General features: G+C 40.5%; 1 protein-coding gene across 33 annotated transcripts in view; it reads left to right on the top strand.

Annotated features, from left to right (window-relative positions):
- The window catches only part of ATXN1 (ataxin 1), a 383,486-nt gene that overhangs the window by 94,331 nt on the left and 262,935 nt on the right, over positions 1-26,220 (top strand). The window contains exons 6-7 of one of the 33 annotated variants that reach the window (XM_033512046.1): positions 6,939-7,048; positions 8,130-8,314. The exons of the other annotated variants lie outside the window; for them this stretch is intronic. The gene's annotated coding sequence lies outside the window, so the exon portion shown is untranslated. The remainder of the gene's footprint in view (positions 1-6,938; positions 7,049-8,129; positions 8,315-26,220) is intronic. 33 annotated transcript variants of the gene reach the window in all.

Below are 26,220 nucleotides of genomic sequence, written 5' to 3'. Positions count from 1 at the left end.
ACTGTAATGAGTATGGAGGAATAAAAGTAATTTCCTCTCCTTAGATGAAAATTATGGTACAGTTATTCAGAAAAAGATGAGGGAGAGAGGCTTACATATTACTATACTTAAACACTTCCCTTTTGACCCAGTTGATGTTTCAGAGGGACTCAGTGGTTACAGCAAGAAACCACTTCCTATTTCTGGATAGGAGGCTCTGTAATAGGAAAACAAGTTCTTTTATGACCAATTGCAAGGGAACACACATCCATTCCTGCAGCAACATCAGATGGACATGTTTTGTTTGACCTTAACTACATGATACGGATTCAGGCAAGTAGTGAGTTTAACAGTATTCTCTAGGGATACTGCACTCTGAGGTCCCATTATGAAATCCTAGGCCTGGAAAAGTGCAAGTCCCAGCATTAAGTGTAACTAAGGACCTTCCTGAATGTGCACAGTGGACTGGGTATGGGGGGATAAATAAGATGCTGTGAGTTTTCTCTGTTTAAAAAACTTACGTAGTTTGTAATCTAAAAAAATACGCCTTTTTTTTTTTTTCCAGTTGAAATTATTTTTGACTTTGTTATGGATCTTGCTGCAGGAGAAAATACAGACACATCAACCTCAAAGCTTTTTCTGAGACAGGATTGCATCACAGACTGAATTTCAGATTTTCTTCTATTCTGTAAAAGGCTTTGAATACTTAGATTTTTACCAATTCTACCATGCTATTAGGTAGAATAGATAAATTGTTACATTTGTTATTTTTTTCAAATTTACATAAACAACCTTTAGTGAAGCAAGAACAGAAACTTAAGCACACATCCTCTGGCCACTGGCTAAGCTGTCATTCTCTGTGTGCCCTTTAGCCCAAGAAGCAGTTAAATGTTTACAAGTAGCTAAAACAAGAGGCTTCACTGGAGCCTTGGATTCTGCTACTTAGAGCAGAGGCAGAATATTGAACTGGTGAGAGATGAAAACAAGCTGGTGGTTTGGGCTCTCCTCTACTAGTGAATGTGTATTTGCACAAAGTAAAGAGGAGAGTTTGAGGGTACCCAGCACAGTGGCAACAGACTGTAGGTTAGTGGCAAAGGGATGCTCCCAAATAAGGAGTCTCCTATCCTTGGGCAGAGAAAGAATTTTCCTAAGTACTTGGGTGTTTTATAAATGGGATAAGCATAAGTAACAGTTTTGTGAATAGTTTACTGGAATAGGATACCCATCACTAGATGAAACTGCCTGATGAGCTCAGCATACATTTACATATACTTTGCAACAATCCAGGCTACGCTCATTGGCTGAATTTGTTACTTGCTGAATTTTGTACCTAATTCATGTTTCATCTCACTTTATGGTAATTTTGTGCATGGTAATAGCTTTCCCTTCTCTGTCAAATTAGTTTCAAAATGAAAGCAGGAATCTAGAATGGTCTTTATAGCCTTTCATACATGCAGAGCTGACTGCCAGTGCATGTGGGAAGCCAAGTTCTGTCGTCAACCACAGTTTTTTTGGTTTTTTTTTCTGACCTCTATAGGAGTCTAGAACTTGTATCTTGGAGAAGAATTTACCAGTGAGTAACCACCTCAGTCATGCCCCCTGAGGTTGCAACAGGTGTAATCACCACAAATTATGTCTTCACAGGAAACCAGGAGCAGATGAATGCAAGCCTGGTTTGCCACTTAGAGAGGCCAGACAAGAGTGGGGTGAGTTTGAGTTAAGAGGCTCTTAGCATCACTGCAACATTAAATGATGAAGACAATTAAAAAAGCAGGGTTCATTCATGCAGGTGTAATTGCTGTGTGCTTAAATTAGTTTTGAAGGTGGAACTTCAGCTTCTAGGTCTTGTCAGAAATTTTCAAAAGAACCTACCTCTCTGAGCTACTGCCAGTTTCCTGTTGTGTGCATATACAAAAATCTCATTTTCAATCTTGATAAGCTCTTGGCTTTAATAATGTCTCAAGACTGCAGGTTTCCTAGCTTATTTATCATGCACTGAATAAAAAAATTCCTTTTGTTGTTGGTAAATTCACTGCTTTTCAGTTTCCTTGAGTATCAGCTCGCTTTGTATTGTCTGAGGAGATAAAGGGGAATACTCCACTTAACCTCTCAACATCATTCTCTGCTTCCTTTTCCAGTAATTTTCATATGCCTGTAATACTGTATAAGTCATATAAATACTACCTTTTAAGAGAAAATAATGAAATCTCTCAGTATCCATATAATGAACTCCTCTGTTACATTCCACTGCCTAATAACATTGTGGTTTTTTCCATTGAGGGATGCCTTATTTGGTCGTTCTGACAAACTGCTGTTTTCTTGTAGCAAAATTGTTCAACATAGTGTTTTTACTGTTTTGTCAATAAGCAAAGGAAATAAAAACCTTATGGGATTTGAACAAGAACATTCACACTCCGTATGTGAGCTGCGTTTGAATTGGAGTGTGGTGGGGAAGCAGAGTATAGTATGCAACCTGTTTACTGAAGTGCATGCCAGAAAGTGAGATTTCATTCCCATTTGCTAAGATCTCACTTTAGACCCATTTTCTCTTTTTTTTTTCTTTGCACTGCTCCCTCACAATACCCAATGCTAGCAGCTTTTTTAATTTCTAGTTTTGGGGAAAAAAAATCTTTAATTTTTAATTTTTTTTTTTCATTCTTAAGTGCTCATCCTTACACTGGACTTCCAAGATCAAATTATGCAGTATCTGCTGTAATAAAATGATCTAGTAACACCTGCTGTTCCTCAGGCATTATCAGTCAATTGGGAGCTCAGCAGCATGAAAGAGGTGGATCTGTCTCTGAGCTGAGTACTTGGAATCTGTCTGAATTTCGGCTATGTCTACAACTGAATTTCAGCTTTTTGCTAATAAGTTAATGAATGGTATGAAATTGTGAATTGGAACTATTATTTTTTTTCTAATCACATCAGGAAAAGATTGAATGCAGGAAACCTGAAGTTGATTCAAGTGATGCAGTGTTACATAATATGTATTAAGCCTGTGGAAAGCTTTGCCATGAGCTATCCACAGATGCTTCTGAGGATATAAGGATCATCCAGAACTGCCTTGGATAAGATTTAAACTGTTTCAGGGGACTGTGAGTTCAAAATGGAATAAGCCTTTCATTGATTATCTGCTGTTCCTATGTGCCAGTTATTCATTAACTGACCATGTCAGGTAACATTACTTGCTTGTTTCTGGCCACTCATTGGAAGCACATCAAATGGAATAGATTTTATGCCAGTTGTCTGCTATGATGCTGCAGTTTCTGTGTTTGCTATCAATTGTGAGTTTAGACAGGTTTAAATTATGTTAATTAGTCTATTTTGATGTCAGCGTTCCCTGTCTGTTGAGACTGACACAGCTCCACCCACCTATTAATGAATATGTTAATTAAGTCATATTAGACACCTGAATATGGCTCTGGAGCCAAGGGAATAGTGACAGCTGATGGCCCTTCAGGGCACAAATGGTTTCTCACTACGATCAATATTCTCCACTGCTGAAAATGCTTCTTACTGTTTTGGACTTCCACTCACTTAACTCTCCCTCCGGCAGTTGTTTACAATACTGAAGTGCAACCAAGAGTTCAAGCAGAGTAGCCTTAAAAGCTGCCTTAATGACATCTATAGAAAAATCATCCAACTCAGCCTTCATCTTCAGACAGAAGGTCAGAGCTCACAGATTTTGTTGTTAGGCAGCTTCCATTTTGACCCCCTTTTCCCATCCCCACCCCATCTAGCCAGTGGGTTAAAAGGCTGCTTAAAATAGCGAGTTAATTTCCTGGTGTATCAGAAGTCTCAGATATTCTGGAGATCAAGAAGGTATAAAAACAATGTTTCAGTGTTCTCAGTTCCAGATGGACCTGTTTGCTAAAGCTGTTCTCTCACATTCATGGGAGGAACAACCCTTTTTGGAGCTGGTATTTATGCTTGGCTCAGAAAGGGACAGGCAGGGTTTGGGGTTAAAGTGGTTTCCTCAAGAGACTTCTGGGTGGGCTCTGGATTAGCATACTACAGGTGTGGGCACAGACAGAAGGTGGGCTATGCTTCAGGCTGCTGTCTCTCCTTGCATGTGGTCCTGTTTCTGCTGGGTACAGTGGTATTCCCTCTCTGAAAGAAACCTGGAAAAGGTGGTGAGGTGGCAGGAAAGGAGGCCATAGGACATGCTTTGTTCCCTTTCACCTACATCATGAAGGTACAGGAAAGCAAATATAGCCAGGGGAAGGTGGGCATCATTCTGGCCAGAAGCTGTGCATTGGAATTTTAGCTGATTTCATCTGAATCTGCTGAATGTCATTGAAAAGTTTTCCAACATACTCACATGTCTTGGACTCAGAATTCTTGTCTTCAGAGAAGCCTTAGGCATGCTGGAGCTCAGGATCCACTGTCAGAGAGATGTACACTAAATTTTTATCCCAGTTATTATAACAGATCTGATTTTTCAAGAATGCTGCACACACAATATCTAGCTCCAGAAACTTCAGCTGCAAGGATCCCTATGTAAAAGTCATACACCATGTGCAGCACACCAGTTATAGCTTCCCCACCTCTGGGTCCCAGAGTCCTTCTCTCTGCTTCATGCTTCCTTTATGCAGTCAGTTCTTAGTATCTATTATATATTAGTATCTCTAAATCAAACTATCCTTTATGTAACTGTAAAAACGTCTGTGGAGCAACAGGACCAATTGGTGTATAACTGGGATATTCTGGCACAACTGTGATACAAATACTTGGAGGTATGTAGGAGATAAACAACAGTTTTCCTGGAATGTTTCTGTATGGGAAAGTTATAGGACTGGCACCACTGAAGTTATTTATTCCTTGCAAGCTACACTGCTCAACTGTGTTTAGTGTAGCCTAAAGCAACCACTCTGTCATGGGAAAAGAGGTATTAATTCCCTTTCTGTGCCACAGCAGCCCAGGCTTTGAACAAAGACACTGTGTACACTGAACTGTGGAAACTTACAGCCTTGTAATCAGATGTTACACTATTGACAGTGATTTGGGGGGGATGGGGGGAAGGAGGGGTGGTTTGTTATCTAGTTTGGATGAGGTAAACCCATAAATGCACAAGTTAGTTGGTAACTGAGAAAAGGACTCAGATATGTGAGTTTTTAAAGTCTGTCAGTGAACTTGACACAGGAGTTTTGGTCATTTTGTGCAAAGCTGACCTTATGTCTGAACTGACAGCTAAAGTTGAAGGAGCTGCAGAACCATAAGATGTGAAATAAGAAAGATGATTCATTCAGGACACTTGGAAGTCAAGGAGTGCCAGTGAAAGGAGCCAGGCTTTCTTGGCTGCATTAATTGAGGCGCATTAATTGAGGAAGATGTGTTTGCTTTAGGGCATGACCAGTCAGACATCAAGCAACACATGATTTCTCTTTTGGAGGAGGAAGGGATAGCATTAAATGTTCTTCAGAGAGGACAATGGAAACCCTTGTCATTGTGTCAGACCACAGTGGTATTGTTTAGAGCAGGGAAATGTAAAGACCTTGTTATATCTATATACTCTTGACGTTAAGCTCTGGGGCGTTCTGTGTGGGAGTTGCTGTTGGTGCCAAGGAGCAGGCAGGGATTTCAAGATGTTGGCTAAGTAGACCTATCTGGCAAAACGAGACTGCAAAAGATGTAGGATGAGATGATTGCAGTACTAGGAGGAAGAAGGAGCTTGTGAGCCCTATGTGGATTACAGCAGAGGTAGGGTTTTCATAATCCAGTAAATATGTGGGTTAAGTATTTCTAGCAACAATTGTTTCTCCTTTAGTGCTTCCACCAAAAATGTCAATACTTTGTGGTTAAAACAGCAAAGCAGAATGGAAGAAACCTGTATGCTGCCTTTTGGAGAAACTGGTGGGATGGCATTGTTTTCTTAGGCACTGATCAGTTCATGTTCAGGTTTTGGATTAAAAATGCCAGCACTTTGAGCAAAAGGCAGGCAAAAACCTGTCAGGCTGCAGCATTAAGTCAAGAAAGATGCACCAGTGTGAATACCTGACCAAGGACACTAATGTTTGACCTTTCCTGCAACAGAGCGAGAGTGAGTCAATACAGATCGGGTGGCCAAACAGCACCCAAGCTTTGTCAAAGCCAAATTACACATAGTGAGAGGATCCACCTGATAGAGAAAGACTGTAGAACACTACTTGTACATGTCAAAGAATCTCACAGAGGTAAATATTAATTCACTTAGGTTTTTTGGGTTTTTTTTTATTATGACTAAGTTCCAGACCAGCTGATGGCTTTGTTCAGAGAGTTTTACAGTATCTCTGAGCACATTTAAAGTTTTATGCACACATTTAAAGGAAAATGCACATAAAATGCTGGAGACATGTCCGGCAATGGAGACATGTCCAAAAATTACATTATTCATGTGGGGTATGTTATAAAGCCAGAAGAGGGTGAAATTTTAAAGACATTCTAAAATAAATAAAGATGCTAGATATAAAAATTTTCTGAAAAAGGATCTTCATTAACTTAAAATGTTAGAACTTTAATTTCTAGCTACAAGGATGCATGCATTATTCTTGATGCCCCAAGTCTGTATGTCCTGTTGAATCAGCTGTATAGGCATTTATAACTTGGAGAAGTTCTTTGTAATATGTTTCTCTTGGCAGCCAATCCTGTATCCTTAATGAAAGCATCTAAAGGGGAAAGGACAATTTGTGATGAAGTCAAAAATCTGCTCAGGCTGGAATGATATAACAGTCCTTTCTGTATAAGAACGAGTTTATAACATACTCTGCGTATGTGACTCATGCTGTAAAATAGAATGATTGTAATGACTGTGTTTGCATCAGATAATCAGATAACCCACCTGTTCTGAAAAGAGCTACTGTAAGATTTTTTTACAGAGATACTGGTATGAGACTTGAAGAGAAAATTCAGGCAAAAGATTGTCAGATGCAGAGAGCGCTTGCATTGAAAGCAAAATCCATGTTTTGTCTCTCTTATAGATTTGACCAAAAGTTTGGATGCATGCAGAACTGAAGATTTTTTATAAGTGTATCATCTTGAATCTCACAAGTTCTGTTCAATGAAAAGTCAGATTTATATGTGCATAGAGGTAGGTCAGAATCACTTTTCTGATGTCTTTTGAGTGTTTCTGGAATCAGGGTGGTGAGTCTTCAAAGTGCTTAAAGAAGTATTTGTTAGTAAGGAAAGCAGTAATTCCAAACAGAATGAATTATTCTCCATTTTTCTTTGTCTCCAGAAACCACTTCCTTTCCTGAAAGCATCCAAACAGCCAAAAGGCACTAGTGACCAAACAGCATAATTACAAATAGAACTAATTACACAAATTAATCTTCTGAGACCTACTGAAGACATGGGGAGTACATATGAAGTTAAAGTTTGTATTCCCAAAGTTCGGATATGTTTAAGTCTCTGGTTTAGGCCTGTCCTACTTCCAGCTAACTAGTTTGCTCATGTTTTCTTTGGATATTTTTCCCAAGTGTGCTTTTTCACTGTGACTCATGCAGGATAAAGCAAACAAGGTTGGAGTGTGTGAAAGCAAGCTTCCGGAAGAGTACCAAGTCACACTATATAAATCCTACACATAGGAAAAACCTGTTGTCTTTGCAAACCCATAGCAACATTCTCTGGATGGAGCAATGCCTGCAGCTTATAATTGTTTAGTGGGGTTTTTTTGGTTTTCTTTTTGGATCCCATTAGACAATGCATCGCGCATTGCAGAGAAGGGTGACTTAGAAAATAACTGAGAAATACAGTCAAGTGGTTAAACACTAAATAAATCAGGAAGGTGGGAAAACTGGAAATTTTTATTAATAACTCTTTTGAACTCTGAGACTCTAATGCTTCAAAATGCAGGGGCAAAAAAAATCAAGAACTCAAAGAAAGCCCCCAACTTCTGATTTAAACTAGTCTCATTATTTGAGTCTCTGTGTAAATCATGCTTGTTAAGTGCTTCAGATTACTGTTTCTGAGGTTTTCTAGGTTGTATTTTTTGGTTGTATTTATGCTATGAATTACTTTATAGCTTGTTGGGGTTTTTTGAGGTGGGAGGTTGTGTTGTTTACATTTGTGGATTGATTGCGAACAGTTTCCCAGAGAATATTCAATATCTAAAATTTCAGCTGGGTTGATTAGCTGTGAATGCTCACATATGTTGTGTGGCTTTGTTCCAGTTCCGGGATTCAATAAGCGTAACAACTGTGGCAGTCTGGATTTTGAAAAGTACTGACGGTATCCGGAAGGCACCAGTTTTCTTCAAGTCCCATTGGCAAAGACAGAGGGAGGGATAGGTCCCATTCAGGGACCTGAATGGAGCAAGACATAAGGACACTAATGACACTTCCCTCTGCTTTCTCAGGTAGCTGTACATGCTCTCCCAAATACAGATTCTTTTATGACCTTGAGCAGCAAAAGGGGTTGCTGCTGCTGCTGCTGCTGCTGCTGCTTGCTGCTTTTTTCCAAGGCTTACTCAGCTGTCACAGGTGAAACTCTAAGACTGAATTTAAGCAGAAGCTACAGTGGGATGTAGTGGAGCTAGGGAGAAATGCTGTCATGAACACAGATTTCTGCAGATAAAAATTATACTTCAAGCCCTTTAAGCACATGTTGTTCTTTGAACATAATGGGCTGCGTTTGTTAATTGTTTTTCTTTGGCATGATTGGCAGCCTATCTGTTGAGACAAGACAGAATTACAGCCAGGGAGAGGTTTGGTGGGTCAGAAGAGTAGGCAAGCAAATCTGTCCAGCATATGCAAGTCTGGATGTTGTAGCACACAGCCTGGAACAGGCACTGCCTTCTTAACTTCCCAGAAATCCACACATCAGTGCTATTTCTTCAGTCCAAAGGAAGAAACATTTGGCCTAAATGGGTGGGACCTAACAACTGTAATCAGACTATTTGTGGATGTGTTTCTTTTTCTGGAGTTTACAGGCACATGTGTCGATGAAGGGTCTAAATGGTGAGTGTGTTCTAAGAGAGGGCAACCAAGAGCTTTGTATTAGAATCAGCAATGTTCCCCTTATTTCAGTGCAGAGCTAGTTGCATTTTCTTTTGTTCTTTCAACAGGTTAGTAATTACTGTTGCAGTAATTAGGCATGATGGAGAGTATATAAGACAATAAATGGTTATTCTGTGCAGTAGTGGGGGATATTTGGTGCCAAGCTTATTATTTTCAGTCAAAGCTAATTATCTCTATTATAATACATGACTCTCTTCCTTGAATTATGAGTGGGAAACTGCTGAATAGATTTTGGTTTTTTTTTCAAAGTGCCCTGAACCATGGAGAGAAATGAAAATTAAAAACAATGAAAAGCTTGTTAGACAATGAGACGACTCATCTATAAAGCTGTTCCTGATAGTTTTTTTCCCCCTCCTCTCTCGTCTGCAGTTATATAAATATCAAATGCTTATCAGGAAATAAGTTGTTGCATTCCACATGGCATGGGTATAGAAGTTTAGTCCAGACATCAGAGGAAGCAGCGTGGATTCAGTGGGAATTCGGAGGGGGGTGCATGGCCAGTCGGGAGCGCTGCCAGAGGAGAGCCGTGAGGTCACCCCCGGGCCCGGCTCTGCTGCCCCCGGCCCGGCCGGCCTCCGTCAGCAAGGGATTTGCAGATGTTCCCGTCAAGCGCCTTTGGAAGAGACTGGCTGCCCAGAACTGGCATCTGTTTTGCTTGTGTGTAGGGCCTGCCCTGGAAATGTGAGCAGGGAAGCAATGTCAGAAGGGATTATACCCTCTGGCTGGCTTAGCTCGAGCGATGAAGCCGGCGGAGAGCGTGACTTTGACTCGTAGGGCTCGTCTGCTCGGCAGATGCTGCCCTGTCATTGACTAATAACGCAGCCGTCCCTGCTCCCCTTACATCATGGTTTCAATTTGTAGCAGTGACAAGGCTGATCACCTTTCCGGTCTCAGCCGCCTTACAACATAACCCTGGGTCTGCTTTGCCCCACGCTTCTGAATCCCGCTGTAACTCGACCCCCTGACTGGTGACAGCCGTAGTAGAGCTGTCCCTCGCTGCCAGCGCGGTTCGGGCGGCTGCCGGCACCCCTGCTCCCAGCCCTTCCCACCTCCTGCCCCGACCGCCTTCCCCCGGGGGCTGGGCAGCCAGGCTCAGGGGCAGGAGGTGCTGCACAGCCACGCTTTGTCTGAACGCGCGGACAGCGAAGAGCTGGGAAGCTTTGCTGGCTTGTGCGTGTTCGCAAAGCAGTCATTGAGATACCCTCGTCAGGCTCTGTCGGGTGATTGATGGGGCAGTGGGAAAGGCAGCTGGTTGCTGTTGCTGTTTGCTGTTGAATGTAAATACTCCTGTGTTAAGAGGGCCTGGGGCAGGGAAATGTATGTCTATGCGTGTGCAAAGTTCTGCCATTTCCTCACAGACTTTGCCTAATTTAAAAAATTTTGGTTTTAATTTAATTCCCTACAAGAAGAGAAGCGGTAAAGCTTTCCTGCGAATTTACAAGGCAGCTTTCCTTAGAAATTCTGTAGCGTGCTTTTCCATGTGCTACACAACAGATGTTTGAAGCTGATCGGTGTCATGTGTTGCATTTTGCGGTACTTTAATACGTGCTTTTGAGAGACAGGCAGTACAAAGAGGAACCGAGACTCTAAGATGGATATAATTTTCACAGTGCTGTCTTTGGTTGCTCCAGTAAAACCACATCAAACTACCACTGTGCTGTTCATCTGCAGTCTAGGCTAAAAGCTGCTTGACTCCCGGCAGAAATTTCATCCTTTACCTGCACACCAATTTTTCCAGCAGTCCCTTGCACCACACAAAAATTCCGTTTATTGAATTTATAGATTTTCGTACTTCTCATAAAACTGCAAATCAGATTTTCTCAGTTTCCTTTGGCAGTGGTATTGTTAAACAGAGGTGATGTCACTGAATGGCTTTTTTAATTATGTAGGTTTTATTTATTTAAATTTATGGTGCAATACAAATTGTGTTTCTCAAATTGTGTGATCTTGTGACCTCTCTGCAGGGGACTTACACAGAAGATTACTGTGTCTGATGTTCATCATTATGCTATCGCAAATCTTAGTTCAGGTCAGGGATTGCATTTTGAGAGCTTCCTTTTAGGGAAGGTGGCTAAGCTGAGCCATAGCAAAGGTATCTTATTAATTCACTTTCTTGGTGTCACCGAACATCCAGTTTGATGAAAATGAAGGGTGCTTATCACTAAACTGTTTATAGATCCTATAAGGCTGTAGCCATATATTCAACAGGAGTGGCAGACAATTAAAAATTAATAATAAAAACAGATGCTATTCAAAGGTGGTGTTTCAGATTTCTTTCATATTGTCCCTATCAATTAAGACAGTCAGTGGCTTAGGAAGAATTCACATGTATTAGCATTCAATAATGTTTATTTACATGAAAGACGGTTTTAAGACAGGACCTTGGAGTGACTAATGGCTAATATAAACTGTATAAGAGCTACTCAGAAAAAAATTAGTATGTAAAGTTAAGACAACACAGTCAGCTATACTTTAAATTGCATCTAAATAAGGATATAAAATATTTATCTGAGATGCAGGAGAAGTGTAAGCCTCTTGACTTTCACAAGGCAAATATATCTATAGCACAAAGATGAAAATAGAGACAGTTTTCACATAATCAAATGTGTAGCACTCATTCCTTCATTCCTTGGCCTGAGAATCCAAAATTTAGTAGCTAACAAGTAAATATTGTAAAACATAGTATTAGCTGATTATATCTGGCAAGAAATAAAACTCCAGACTAGGAACCTGCAGTACTAGGGAGGAGGAAAATCCATTAAACATACACAACAGTAACTCATAATGATAATTTTGTAGAGATGTTTCTGCAAAATGTAACTCAAAAAGCCAAACTAACCTATTTACAGCTTCCAACATCTCAATAGAGTACCTTTAGATGCTAGCCTATTTTTGATTTATGTCTCTTTTGTAGTGGCAACATAACTATTTTTAAGTGTATCTCTGCGGGAATTTATGGATTTTATTATGTATGTTTTTGTACTATAAGAAGGAGAATGATCGATTTTGTTTATGCTTATGCTGGTTGTTGTTTGGCTGTGAGACAAGGTTGCTATCAACAGAAGGGATGAAGCATGAGGTAATGACTACAGCTTAAATGAGAACACTTGTCATACCTGCTTTTTTCTTGGACTGATCGTCAAGTATCAAGGCACAGTCAAATGCCATGTGTGTTTTCTTTCATGTTTACAAACTGGCAAGCTTAATGGAAGGTAAACTTTGACATTTCTTAACAGTTTCCTTTGCCCTTGAAATCCAAGCTACTAGTACTGTGCTAAACTATTTAGGATCTACTGAGAGTCAGTGGAACAGTTTATATGTCCAGTATGTTTAAGTATTCCCTGACCTGATTCTCCTCTGCTAAGGGTGTATTCCTCTTGTTCCAGTCTTTCTCCACAGTCTCTAGAATCTGAGATTTCTGAAGGTCAGTCCTGCTACAAGATGAAGGCAATGTTCGGTACTTCAGCCTTTTCCATATCCCATGTCACCAGGTCCCCAGTCTTGCTGAATAATAGGCTCACATTATCCCTAGCCTGCCTTTTGTCACACATGCACTAATAGCAGCCCTTCTTGTTGTCTTTGATGTCTTTCACCAGATTCAGTTACATTTGGGCTTTGGTGTAACCAGATTTGTTCCTGGGGGCTCAGACAACGTCTCCATATTCCTCCCTGGTTGTCCTCCATCCTCTGTATGCTTCATTTTTGTGCTTGAGTTTGTCTAGGAGCTATTGCTATGTCCATTCAGGCCTCCTGACATTTTTTGAAATTGTTGGGATGGAAGTCTTTTGATCTTGGAGGAGATAGATGATCCTTTAATATTATCCAGCTTTCTTAAGCTTCTCTTTTCTTCAGTGCCTTATCTCATGGGACTCTTACAAGCAATTTTTGAAGATTCCGAAGTCTACTCTCCTGAAGTGCCCAGTGTTTTGAGCTTGATTTTTGCCCTCCTCTCTGCCCTCAGGATCCTGAACTCTGCCATCTCATAATCTCTTCAACCAAGGCTGATCTTGACCTTGACATGCCCAATGAATCTCTCCTTGATGGTGGGCGTGAGCAGCAGAAAGTGTCTTGGAATTGGCTCTTGTCATTCATGCTCTGTAGAAACCTCCTGGATTGCTTATTGTCCTTCTGTGTTGTCCCTCCAGCAGATATTGGGGTGATATAAGTGTCTCAGGAGGTCCAGGCCTGCAAATGTGATGATAAAGTTCTTTAAACTGTTAGGACAATCCAGTGAGGGAATGGAAAGAACAATACTGTTGATAAAGAATATTTATGTTAGTGCAGAACTGTGGAAATAAATTCTGTTTTGCATACTGCCTGCTGAAAAGATTACTACGAACATCCCTCTCCATACTGGAGACTTATTAACCACACTGGAATTACTGTCCCCTCAGACCTGTTGCTCAGTATGGTGGGGACCACTTAAACCTGTTTTCATCTGAAAAAAACTCGAGTGAACAAAGACTAAATATTTAAACATTTTCAGCCAACTTCACTCATTTTGCCTGAAGCACAATCGCTCCCTAGCAGGTCAGCTTGCTGTAACCTCTGGCAAGGGTGAGAGGCAGCTGGGAAGATCATCATCTTCGGCTGGCATAGCTAGGTCTGTAAAAGGACTTCTATCTTTGGCTTTTCTCCACTCTAGACATACTCTGCATATGACTAATTTGTTTTTTAAAAGAAAGCCACAGAATACTTACCCAACGAATTTTGCTGCCGCAGCATTCCTGCTGAGAGGAAGACTGAGCTATGGTCTTGTCTTAGTCTGGGAGGTGAGAAATCTGACGGTGTTTGCAGTTACTGGTCTGCAAACCTGGAGTGGCAAGGCCAGTCAAGAATGTACAAGGACTGAGAGAAATGCTGCTCAGAAATGAGACCTTGAACATTTACATATACCCCTGAGTGTTGAGCATTGGAATCACGAGGAAGAGACACCATTCGAAGAAGACAGAAAGTAAAAAAGAGAGAGGAAATACTGAACGAACTGGAGTCTGTCAAATGCAAACGTGAGAAGACAGATGCTTTGTGAAAGGGTCTTAAATTTTTGCTATTTTCTTTGACTGACAAGAAATGCCACCAGGACCTAAAAGCTTTATTCCTGGACCCATGTGAACCAGAAGCTTCTTTTTCTAACTTCTTGGTTGGCTGCAATTTACAAGTTTTGCCTGAAGTTCTTTTTATAAATACAAATTTTAATTTAAGAAAGAGTTGGACTCCATTGGTGGGACCATATCGCAAGGAGGATTGACAAAAATAGACACAACTACAGGAGAACTCCTTCTCATGTTAAGGCAACACCTGGTACTGCTATGTCAATTGCTGGATGGACAGGGACTTCCTGAGGAGTCTGCAAAATCTGGTGTAAAGAGCTAAACTCTGGCAGAGACCCATGAAAAATTGTGAGACATAAGAAGAGAACCGCGCAGGTATACTCAAGCTCTACACTCCATGCAATTGAGACAACAGGGCTCTTGCTTCCAAAATTAACTGTTGAAGAGGAAAACAATCTTTCAGCTTCCAATATCTGTGACAAACTGGGCACATTCTGACATCTTAGCAGTCATAATTCCCCTCTTTGCTTTTCTGCTTCATCTTCTGTGGATTGTGAATGCCACAGGCCTATAAATTCACTTGGAGCTTTTCCATTGTGCTTCCACCATTGTCACCCCTACATCTCACAAAGTGGAGTGTTTTTTTCAATGTTTCCTTAAATTCTGTTTTGTAAACCACAGAGTGGTATGCTTTTTTTCATAATCCAGAAACTGAGTCTTAATTCCACACTGTAAGTCAAACATGCAGAATGGTAAGAGCAGGTGAGGAGGTGCCTTAGCACACCCATCAGATGCAGAAGTCAGATTCTTTCAGGGTTGGAAGTTGCTTTTTAATAGATTGGTGTGGTGGTACTAATGACGGATGTTACGGTTATTAAATACACATTCTGTAATAATAGAAAATAAGCATAAAAAGGGTCTCATGTGAACCCAAGAGTCAATGTTGTTATAAGAGTGAGAAATAAAGGGAGAAGCAATACGTATTAAAAACCCGTAATAATTCAGGCAACTGAGTTGTGCATTTCTGGATGTGTTGGAGATTTTCCACTGATATTTCCTATGGAAAGAATTTATGAATCAAAGCATAAGAGTTGTCCAGGGAAGATTGGTCCCACATGGATACTGTTGCTGTTTTAACTCATCCAAATCTTCAAAACTATTCACTATGAACAGATTGTATTCATAAGTACAGGAAGCATTTGCATTTAGCATAGCTAAATTAGCTGAAGCAGAAATGAACACACTCCATGTAATGTTTAACCAGAAAATAGAACAGTTGTATGGTCAGAGTAAGACATTTGGAGGGCGAAGATGGAACAAGCCAAATTTTGCTCCTCATTGGGGTTATCATAGAAGTGCAACATTTTTCATAGGAAAACATTGCTGGATTAATTTGCTTTCTACTTGCATTGGCACTCTTGTCAGTTATTTTCTATTTAGACAGAAAGGAGAGCTGAAACCTCCAGTTTTAGCATCATGGAAAATGGCTAAGACTGTTTACTCTGAAGGGACCTATCTAGTATATATTTGAGGAAGGAGATACACCATTTATTGTGTTTTATTTTAAATAATGCTGCCTGGGTATCAGTACATTTCCCTTCTCTCTTTCCTCTTTAAAAACTCCAAAGCACTACCATTCCTAGGACAACTTTTGACTCAAGAATGTGAGGTTACAAATCATCTCAACTCTTGCAGAAGTAAGTAGGGTTAGAAAGGTTTGTGGATACCTTTGCATTCTCAGACACAGTTAGCAATTCACATCACTGAAACTTCAGATTTAAAAAAAAAAAAAAAAGGACCTGGAGTTTTCTTTTAATTATCTTTCCTGGAATAAAAATTTTGCAAGCAGCTTACAAGTATTAGAAAGGTTGTACTTCTTTAAGTTTATTAGATAACACACCTACGCTTGCAAGAAGATTAAGGATGGGCAGAAATGTTACCAAAGTTTCATAACGCTTATGCAAATACTTTTCATCTAGAAACATGCTGAGTGCTAGGATCTCTATTGCTTCCCAGCTTCATTTTGGACAGATTCAGTGAAACACATCATATTTATTACCAAACCTTTGGAAATGCAGGTAGCTGAGAGTTTTAGGAGTTAAACTAAACTTGTTTAGTTTGTTTGAAACAGTATTCTCATCATTACAAAGTTTACTATGTGTTGTCAAGTGATGTAGGGAATTGGGCTGAAAGGTTTGAGGTTGAAGTCTTCCTGGGGAAGAAGCAAATGTAGCTGATGCTGTCTAGCTCTGGTGGATGTGTCAGTCACATTTTTAATACACCATTTTTCCAACACTGGGCATTTTCACTCAAGTCTGAATACACCACAAATTTTTACTGGCCAGGTCATCTTGAACCCTCTGGAGCTATATGGATACAAGCACATGCTAATGTCACATTAAGAGGAGTCAGGGGGCGTACCCCTGCCCTGGTTTCTCCCTTCCTACAGTCCCTCTTGCACTTTGATTTTCATGCCCACCATGTAAGCTGGAAGAGAGTGGCATTGCCCAGTTTCCCTTGATCTGGAAAGCAAGGTGATTGGGCCTGAAAGGAGCACTGCAGAGTGTGCTCCCATGGTCTCCACCACCCCGTGTTCAGTGTGGCTTTTCACTGTGAGGTTCTTGCATGCTGACGCAGCGTCATGGAGTGTTTACTGCTGTTGCAATATGTTCTCTAAGACACGGGATATCATCCAGTTCCTCTGGTTTCTCACTCCAGCATCTCTCCAAGAGGAAAAAGGGAAAGCCTGATATGGCAGTATTCAACTATTCTTACTGTATAAGGTACAAGCAAAACATCTACTGTTAATCATGGATGTTTTAAAACCATAAACTCGTTGTCCATATTCTTTAACAGTTGGGGAAGAAAGTTGATCTTTCCTGAAAATATTGAAGCAGATGGGAGCAGTGTGAATGCCAGAATAACCCTACAAATTCTACTAACATGAAACAGTTTTGGACAGTTCAGGACATCTGGAGTGAATATGGGAGAGGGAAATGAAAAATTTCTTGAATGTACTTAAAGGCTGAAATAGAATTACAGTGGCACAGACATGCAGAAACTGAATGAAATACTCACATGGATATGGCAGAAGGCTTAAAAGGAAGTCAGCCCGCTAGGAGCAGAACTATTTTTAGTCTCCTAATGAAGAAAGCAGCTGTATTTGAGAAAGCCAGTCACTCATTGCTTGGAAAATCAGCTGGAACTCTTTCTGGATCCTGGTGTTCTGGTTGTGAGAGGAAAATCTTATGTGTAAGCTCTTTCAGCCCTTGAGAACCTTAAATGGCAGTCATCTTGGCTTTTGAAGCACAGTTGGAAGCTTCTTGGGAACAGATTCACAGACTTCTGTCGGAGCCCATGGTCACTCTGTGGTGTTCAACCATTCTTGGAATGAGCGTTTCTTCAGGAGACAGCAAGGATCTGGCAAAGTGCTGTGAGATGTGCATTGAATATAACATTGACTTCTGCCTTTTTTTTTGTATATTTTTTTTTGTTCTGTGCAGCTTGTTATACAATGTTTATTTCCATTCTTAATTTCCCCAAAGCTTTGGGGAAAATTTCCCCAAATTCACCCCAAAGGGTGCAGCAGGCTGTCCAGTTTGTTGTAAAAACCCTGTTTTCTTGTCTGTGTAGTGCTTGTGTTAGGTATGGGAATAGAAGAGAATTATTTTACTGCTCTAGTGAAACTTGAATTGTGAAAAATTGTGTCATTGATCTTAATGTACCAATTTCTTTGTATAGAATAAGCGCTTTTGTAAGGTTTCTTTGGTATAAAAGAGAGAGATGTCTTTTTCTGTCATATTGCTGAGTTAAACAATCGAAGTGAGTTATGTGTGTCCTGGCTGTGACAAGAATGGACAATAGTTATCACCATGTCAGAACCATTGAATGTGCTTGCTGGAAGTAAAAGAGACAGCTTGATTTTCCTGCTGGCTTGAGGAACTGTTTCTTAACTAGTTAAAGTAGATGCATCATAAAAGGATGAATCAAGAGAGAAAGGATTTTTAGCTTCAAGCCAGCATTGGAGAAGCCTGACCATAGCCATCTGCCTGAGATGGCCTGGCATTTTTCAATGAGAGGATGAGACTAGTGAGGAGATCAGCTTGGGATTGGAAACCTGCTCCTGAAAGTGGTCAGTCAATTTCAGTCAATGATCACCTGCCAAAACCATCAGGAATTGAACAAGATCTTAAAGGTTGGGGGAAGAAAGGATATGGAAGAAGAAATGCCACGGAGAAGGAGCTGGAACCTGGATTTCATGGGTATCCCTGCCCCTGGGCAGGTTTGTCAGGCTTCTTCAGTCACTTCCAGCTCCCATCCTTGCATTTGGTTTCTTTAGAAATATGTTTTTTCTTGTCTGTCGCATGCTTTAATACATGAAGTGTCTTAAACAGGGGGGGAACATCTTGTATGTAGGTATGTGAATCCTCAGAAACTGGAAGGAGGGGAAGGGGTTGTATGCACCTGATCTCCCTGTGTAGTAAGACTATGGTCTGGGGATGAAGCTGATGCTCTCAGCCTATTCCCATTTGCTTGTCACCTGCCAAGTGTTTGCAAAAGACTATCCCTCTGATTTCCTGGCACAGTTTCTTGTCTCTAAATCTGCCTCTGCTTGAGCAATATAGTTTTAGAGAATAACCTGAAAGTATTAAAAAGTGGGAAGATCATTGACTGAATTGCATAAGGGTAAATTACGTGAGTATTTATTCTGGCATCAGATAGGCAGCTTGGGGACAGTGACCAGCAGCTAGAGAGGGAGCAGGAGCCTCCTTGCCTGACTCAAGGGCAGTCAGTGCCACAGGTCTGACCACAGCCTTGCTTTCTGACACAAATACCTGAAGTTCTTAGATGGTTTCAGTAGAGCCTGTTTTGCATAAACCATTTCTCTTTTCCCATTACTCATATGTCCCTTTGTTAATAACATAATGTAAATAATTCTGTGCTGGATTTGGCATTCATTTAAACAGGTGTAACACTAAAGCAGTCATAATTGGTTTCAGTGTTCCCAGCCTTCTCTCCGGCTGCAGTTTCCAAAGGAGTTTACTTGTTTTTGCTTTTGAAGCAAAATTATTACCATAATTCACTCATCAGTCTGCTGCTTTTCATGTTAATTCACTTTTATAACCTGGTAGGAGGCAAGATGAAATGTTTTAGGCTGCCTCCTAAGGTTATTCTTTGAGTGGCCGGTGTTTTAAATGGTTGGGATGGGCATTGGCAAGAAGAGTTTTGTGATATTTACATTCTTCAGGAATCTGTGTAAAAGTAAAAGAATGCTTATCCTGGTTCTGTATAAATACCACATCCAAAGCACACCTGTCTTCTGCCATGTGGGCCAGCTAATTGGTTTTTGATCTATTTTTGCTGTTCTTAGCTGAAAAGCAATTTTTTTTTTGTTACATTCCACAGAAAGCTCTAGAGCTGTTTTAGGGGTTTGTTGCAGTGAAAAATAGCAGTGGTTCTGTTTTTTTAAAAAGCATTCTCAAAGAATAATTACAATGATTGAGAATGCTCCTTAAAAAAAAACCCAGAAGCATGTACATTTTTCATAGCTACACGTCTCTAAAATGTCTTTGTGGGTTTCTTCACATATTCAGGAAACTTTTAAAAATAAAAAGGAGCAAATCTATCTCTGAGCTTGGCAACAGCTGAAGTTTATATTTCACAAGTATCTGAAAATGGGTTCCTCCCCATTTGCAGACACAGATGCCAAAGTTTTAAACTGACAGTGCAAAGTTTATATTGCTAGCTTTGTAAAGGCACAAAGTAGCGTTTTTCTGCTCTGTGGCAGTCTTGCACTTCTGCACGGCTAGGATGAGGCCTTGTTGGACAGTGATTATTATTATTATTATTGTTTATGAATTCCTAGCTTTGCGGTTGTGCGGAGCAGCATTGTTGAATCAGGAACTGTAGACATGAAAATAGCAAAAAGGTTGCCCCTGCTGCTAAACTTTTGGCAGTATTTTGTATTCCATTCTTGTCTGTATTAAAACATAGAATGTAGTGAATGGGCCAAACCCTGAAATCCTTATTTGGTTATTACGAAAAGAGAGAGAAAAGGCTGTGATTCATTAGGAGAGAGATGAATAAGACACTGCAGAGAAGGTCTGTGCAAGGTAGCTCAGAAGCTTCATTTTTCTTGTGTTATAACCCAGCAACATAAGGGTTGTCTGAGCACAGCAAATAGTGGCTCTATCAGAAGTAAAGCTTTAAACAGTCCTCATGCTGAGGCAAACAGAGCAGTGATGTAAGGAGATGCCTGCTGCTTATGTGATATGTCTAAGCATGTGTGTGCATGGTCATTTGGGAAAACTGGGTAAATTCATGCCCCTGCAAAGATGTCTCAGGTGGAAATCATTGCATGGGATGCTCCTGATTCCAACTTTTTATTTTTGTTGTTGTTGTTTTGTGCTTCTGGGAGCACAAAATACCTGGGGTTACCTATTGTTTCAAACGAAAGGGGTACAGGAGAGGGAGCAAACCCTGTTGTTCCAGCAGCAGAGCAGTTACTAAGTGGCAGGTCATTAATCCCACTTCAGTATATTGCTGGGAGCAGCAGGAGTTACAGATGTTTAATTGCATCATCACAGTATAGTCTCTGATGATGGTGGTTTGGGTTGTTGTAATCCCACAGAAATTATACATTGGCTTCAGTGCTTTGGCCTGCCTGAGCATGACTGATCGTTATCTGCTCTTCAAGATTAGCTGAACGTGCCTAGCTAAACACTCTGAACTTTGTGGCAGAAGAGGAGGAATTTGGGGGCCAGGTCTGTGAAAATGTTGCACAAAAAAGGCTGCTGTGTTTACTCCCTTGTTCTCCCCTGGCATAAATGGAAAATTGAGAGCAGTGCAGAGCTCAGCCTGTCAGCTTGCGATACATTCAGCTACTTAACTCCTGGCACAGGCCACTACAACCATGAAAGCCTGCATTTCAGCAAAGGCCAGAGGGTGTTGTAAATAATATTGGGATGCGAGTTTTTGTTCCTTTCTCCCCGATTTTTATGTCAGATGCTGAATGAGTCGCCTGTGCAGGTTTGTGAGGGTGGGTGGTTCAGCTGTTCTGCCTCACACTCCCCAGCCCTCCCTGATCTTGTGCCCCAGAGAATCTTGAAGATAGTTTTAGTAAAAGGCTGTTCTGGGTGCCCTTTGGCTCATCTGTTTACAAAGTCACAAAGTCTCTTCTCATTATTTTTCAGGGATCAGAGGGGACAAAAGTTTAAATATTAGCTCAGTTATTTAAACCCTGTGGCAATGCCAGTCTGCTTGGCACATAGTGTTGAATCTAGTGATAAGATATTCAGCCGACTGATGACCCTCGCAGCATTGTAAGAAGTATGCTGATTAATTCTCTGCGAGGGATAGGAGAGACAAATTGTCTTCTATGTTTTAAGACAATTGCTAGTCAAGAAATCTGCCAAAAACCTGGGCTTAGAGATCCATGCTGTTGCCCTCCAGCAAACCCTGATTTCCTGGAGTCTTTTAGAGTACTCCTAGATAAGCAATACTGCAGATGAATAACAAAATTTAGAAAGAGTTCTCCAGTAAAAGCTTTGTGCCTGAAAATATTTTCTAGTATATAATTACATTTTTGTCCACTAGATGGCTTTTCTTCCCCTGCCTGCGACTTGATAGAGCAAATGGAGTTAACCAATTGTAATCTTATCTAAAATTATATTACTTACAGAATCAGATATTTGTAGCACTTTGTTCAAAATTTTCTATTTATTTTACATAGAGCATGCAGGGAATATATATCCTGTGATGTAGATTTTCCTACGTGGAACAAATCTTCCGTATGTTGGCACAGAGAAAAATGCAAGTTAAGATGTTTGACTAAATTGTTTGGCAACAAACAATGTTTGCTGATTATATGAAATTATCAAAGACCACAGGGCACATTCTGTGCTTATTCAGTCTCTAGCAGTTTCACTGAAAAAATAATGTAAAATTTTCCAGATCTTATTTTGGTTTGATTGGGAGTTTTTAGGAATCATAAATAGAGGAGTTCCTCCCCTTACCCACCCAGTTTGTAGCATAATATTAATTAAGGATGTTTGAAAGCAAATTTAGGTTCTGCAATCATTATGATTAAGTAGGGCAGATGGACAGAACTCTGCATTATGTGGCTAAAGCCAAATCAAACATCTTGCAAAAAAATAAATGTGCTATTTACATTGAGAAAAGTCTCAGTTTTAGTGATTCTGTGAGTCCCTCTGACCACTGATGAGATATTAGCAGGGAAATGCCTTCCATGTTGACTTTACCACATGGATGAGATAGTCAAGAGATAGTCAAGGTCAAGAGAAGAGTACCCTGAATTAGTAAAATATGTGGTATTCAGGTTATGATAACAAAAATATAATAACATATCCCAACAAGTATTTTATTATTATAATATTTACTCTCTTAAAAAAACATAACATGGTGAAATTAAAAGTAATCACCATGCTGATGTTCACCATTTCAGTGAAGAAAAAAAGAAGAGAATTGGTACAATTTTATATTAAAAAATTGTTCTCAAGAAACATTTATACCAATGAGTCTGATGTGGGTAAGCACACTAGATGAAGATGAGTGAACCAGCACTTGAGATTTGGGGTATTTCTGCAAGGAAGTTACTGCAGGAGCCTGCTTGGAGATGCAGTTCCTCCTTCATAGCTAGCGAGTGTTTGTTCAGTGGGAAACTCTCATTTTCAGCTGTTGAACCAGAGCAGCTCTTTTTTTTTTCCTGTCAACTTCCTGATAGTCACGGGAGGAAAAAAGTAGTAATGTTCTCATTTCAGCATCCCTCGCCCTCCTCCTTGCTTCTCTGGAAGATGAAGCAAGCAAGCTATTTCTGTTACTCATCTTTTCCTTCAGCATCCTTCCTTCAGGATCTTTCTCTCTTGTTAATCATCCCCGTGCCCATTCCTGTCCTCAGTTCTAGCTTTCTAAATCTTCACCTTAGGGGTTGTTGGGTTTTCCCTGCACAGCATGGGGCCTTGCTGGAGAGTAGGCTGGGCTGTTGGTAATCTCCAGGAGTAGGTGCTTGCTGGTAGCACTGGGATGGAGGAGAAGAACAACCACTGAAGTTATTTCTCTGTGATTCAGGAAGCCAATGTTGCTGCATTTTGCACTCACTTTAAGCTTGGAAAGGCAGTTTTTGCTGCCTTGAAGTTCGTTTTTTATTTCTCTTTTACTTAACAGAAGCTTAGATAATGTGAGTATCCATGACTGAGACCAATGTAGACACTTGCCAGGGAAGTCTTTTAACTGCAAAGCATATGAGTGGATTTTTAAGCCCCATTTGACTAATACCAGAAGGATTAGTCTGCTATTTTGTTTGATGCCAACACAAGAAAAACGTCATGTGCTTTAAATTGAAAGGTTACATTTACTTGGGTGGTGCTAAAATGAGGTGATGCAAGTCACTGTGTTAAAAGCCCTGGTATCTCATGGCCCTGGGTCATGGAGATCTTCAGGCTGAGCCAGCAATTGTGCTACCTGTCATGAATGAATGGGGTGGAGGAGCAGCTCCTTCAGCTCACCAGAGAGCTGACACTGTGTGTGCAGGAAGTGTGAAACGCTTGCTAATGCAGTGGTGGTCAGCTAAGCGCTTTGGTCCACTTCTGGTTGGGGTAACACACAAGCTTAGATCTTTGAGCCTCTAAGCTACCTTCTGCTTTCAGTTACAGCAGTATCAATCCATTGACTTCCCTAGCATTCCTACACTGGCCTTATTCTAGTGCTCCCAACAGCAGAGTTAAGGCAACTCCAAGGAGGAGAAAGAGGAGAACAGAACAAAACTGTGCTCTGCAATTTCACTATGCACTTTCAACCATTTGGCTCGGTAGAGAACGTTCTTTCTGGCCACCAAGTACTGTGAAGCCACAGTGAACCCTCAGTAGCACTTCTGCAGGCACATCAGTGCTGACATGGAAACCCTTCTCTAGCATGTCTGGATGTGCATGCTACTGAACATGCAGTAGTAACAATCCCATTTTTTAGCTCTGCCCTACTCCAGTCTAGCTATCTGCTGATCATAGCCAGGGGAGACCATATGAAATCCTCCAAGCCTAACTAGAGCATTCCAGAAATCATATTAAAAATAATTAAACAGAAGAAAAGCTTTAGCTCAGTTTAAAAATTATCTGTGAGGTGATGTGTGAGGTTCCTGTCCCTGACACAGTGGCAATCTGGAACACTGTGAGACCACAGCTTTTGCCAAGTGCCAAGGTAATTGGGAAGAGCCAAGTCATGCTAGTCTTCAAACTTACTGCAGCAGCAGATCCAGGAGGCAATAAATAATAACTTAGCACTCTGTCTTACCTGTGCTGATCTTAGGGAACTTGGCATAATGAAGTGAAGGTTGACCGAAGACACCTTTAATCCATCTTCAATTTTAGCATTGGCCAAAGATCTCCTTTAACCAGTGCCAGTTTACTGGAGTACTGCAGCACTTGCTCCAAAAAAAAAATCCCAAACTTGGTCACAGCAAGGGCTCAGCTGGAGGCAGGCAGGTCATGTATAAACCAGCTATGTTAGCTCACAGTTCTTCTGTGCCACTGTGCACCCCTGTAAAGACCATGCTGAGGTTCTTTCAACTTCTTCACTGGCCTTTGATCTCTGCCAGCTTTGTGCATTCCTCTCTCAAAGAAAAATGGTTTTTACCACCAAAGAAATCTGTAAAAGAGATGTTGCTAACTCAAACACCTTCACTCTGTAAAGGAAATGTAGATTTGATTCCTTTCGTGCATCTGAAATGCTGCTGCCAAACCTCTGCTATGAAAGGTAAGGAAAAACATAGAAAGCTAATAAAAAATAATTGGTGACACCAAAGCAAGAAGATGTGCATATCACAGATAATAAATTTGGCTGTGCACTGAACATGAAAAGGTTTGTTAAAGTTTTTCCCTGTCTTTTCAATTTAGACATGGGTTTACAATGTTGAAAGAACTGTCTAGGTTTGATCTCAGGTTGGCCCAAACGTGCAATGACTCTGCTGACCTGTCCAAGCGCAGGAGCTTGGCCAGGCCTCAGGATTGATTTTTCTCTGATTAACCCCAGAGACCATCCCCACTTGACACAAAGATTTCAAACACACAGGACTTGCTGTGGCTGCCCTGCAGTATTGGATCGGCTTCATCAACACAATATCACCTTGCTGTTGCATTTTTCTTTTTAACCCTCTGAAAGATTAGAGTGTTTGCTCTCTGGGTTTGATGTGATCTGGTTTTTCTTGTACCCTAATGATCAATCATGGAAAAACTGAGCGACATATACTTGTTATGAATTAGTAACTGGTTTTAGTTAAGCTTTTGAATGTGTGTTTAATTTTCAGGTGAATGCGTAATTACTCTGTGACCTGTTTAGCATTGGAGACTCATTCCTTTAAGACTGGAGAAAAAAAGAGGTTACATCCAAGCTAAAATGAAAAACACAAAGGATTTTTTTTCTTCTGTATCACTTTAAGAAGATTTCTGAACAAATTTATTTTCAAAGTAGTTTGCTCTCAGTCCTAAGATGATAACTGCCAACTGCTGGCTGGGAAAAAGCAAAAGTTAGTCTGAAAAGTAATAAAACTCACAAGACCCAAAATTGTACAATATTGAGACCATTTGTAAATACAGCTAGAGTTATTTGTCATTCTGGAAAAAATAGTGAAGTGTCTGGGGGTTTTCTTTGTTACAGTTTTTCTTAAAAGGGATTTTCTTTTCCAGAGGCAGCAGCAGAGGGGATTTTTGTTGGTTACTTTTTTTTCCAAAGCTTAGTGATAACAAACAAGCAGTGCAATTTTGGCAGGAAAGTATCACATCCCATGTTAGAGAATAAATTGTTCCCTTGATGATGTACTGAGTGATAACCCTTCTTGGATTTATGGATTTTTCTGTATATTTGCATAGAAAGTCATTACAGCACCCTTTTAGCTGATAACAGTAGCACATGGTGGCATGTTTCTGCATGTCTTACAGCTCCCTGGACAAGCTATTGATCAGGTAGGTCACTTCCAGTGGAGCAGACAGTCATTCTGTGCACTCTTTCTTGGATGGGAGACAAGCCTTTTTGCTTGTCTTCAGGGTCCTGTCTCCCCTCTGTCTTTGCACAGAGTATGGTACCTTCAGAAACCTCTCGCTCCTTTTTGTTTAAGATTTCTAGTCTGACACACCACAGGGAAAGAAAGAGAAAAAGGAAAAAGCACAGCTTTTTAAATGGAAGAA

The sequence above is a fragment of the Parus major genome, chromosome 2, assembly GCF_001522545.3.
Source record: "Parus major isolate Abel chromosome 2, Parus_major1.1, whole genome shotgun sequence".
NCBI classification, from domain to species: domain Eukaryota; kingdom Metazoa; phylum Chordata; class Aves; order Passeriformes; family Paridae; genus Parus; species Parus major.
The sequence above is the reverse complement of the archived record's forward strand: the minus strand, read 5'-3'. Positions and strand labels throughout refer to the sequence as shown.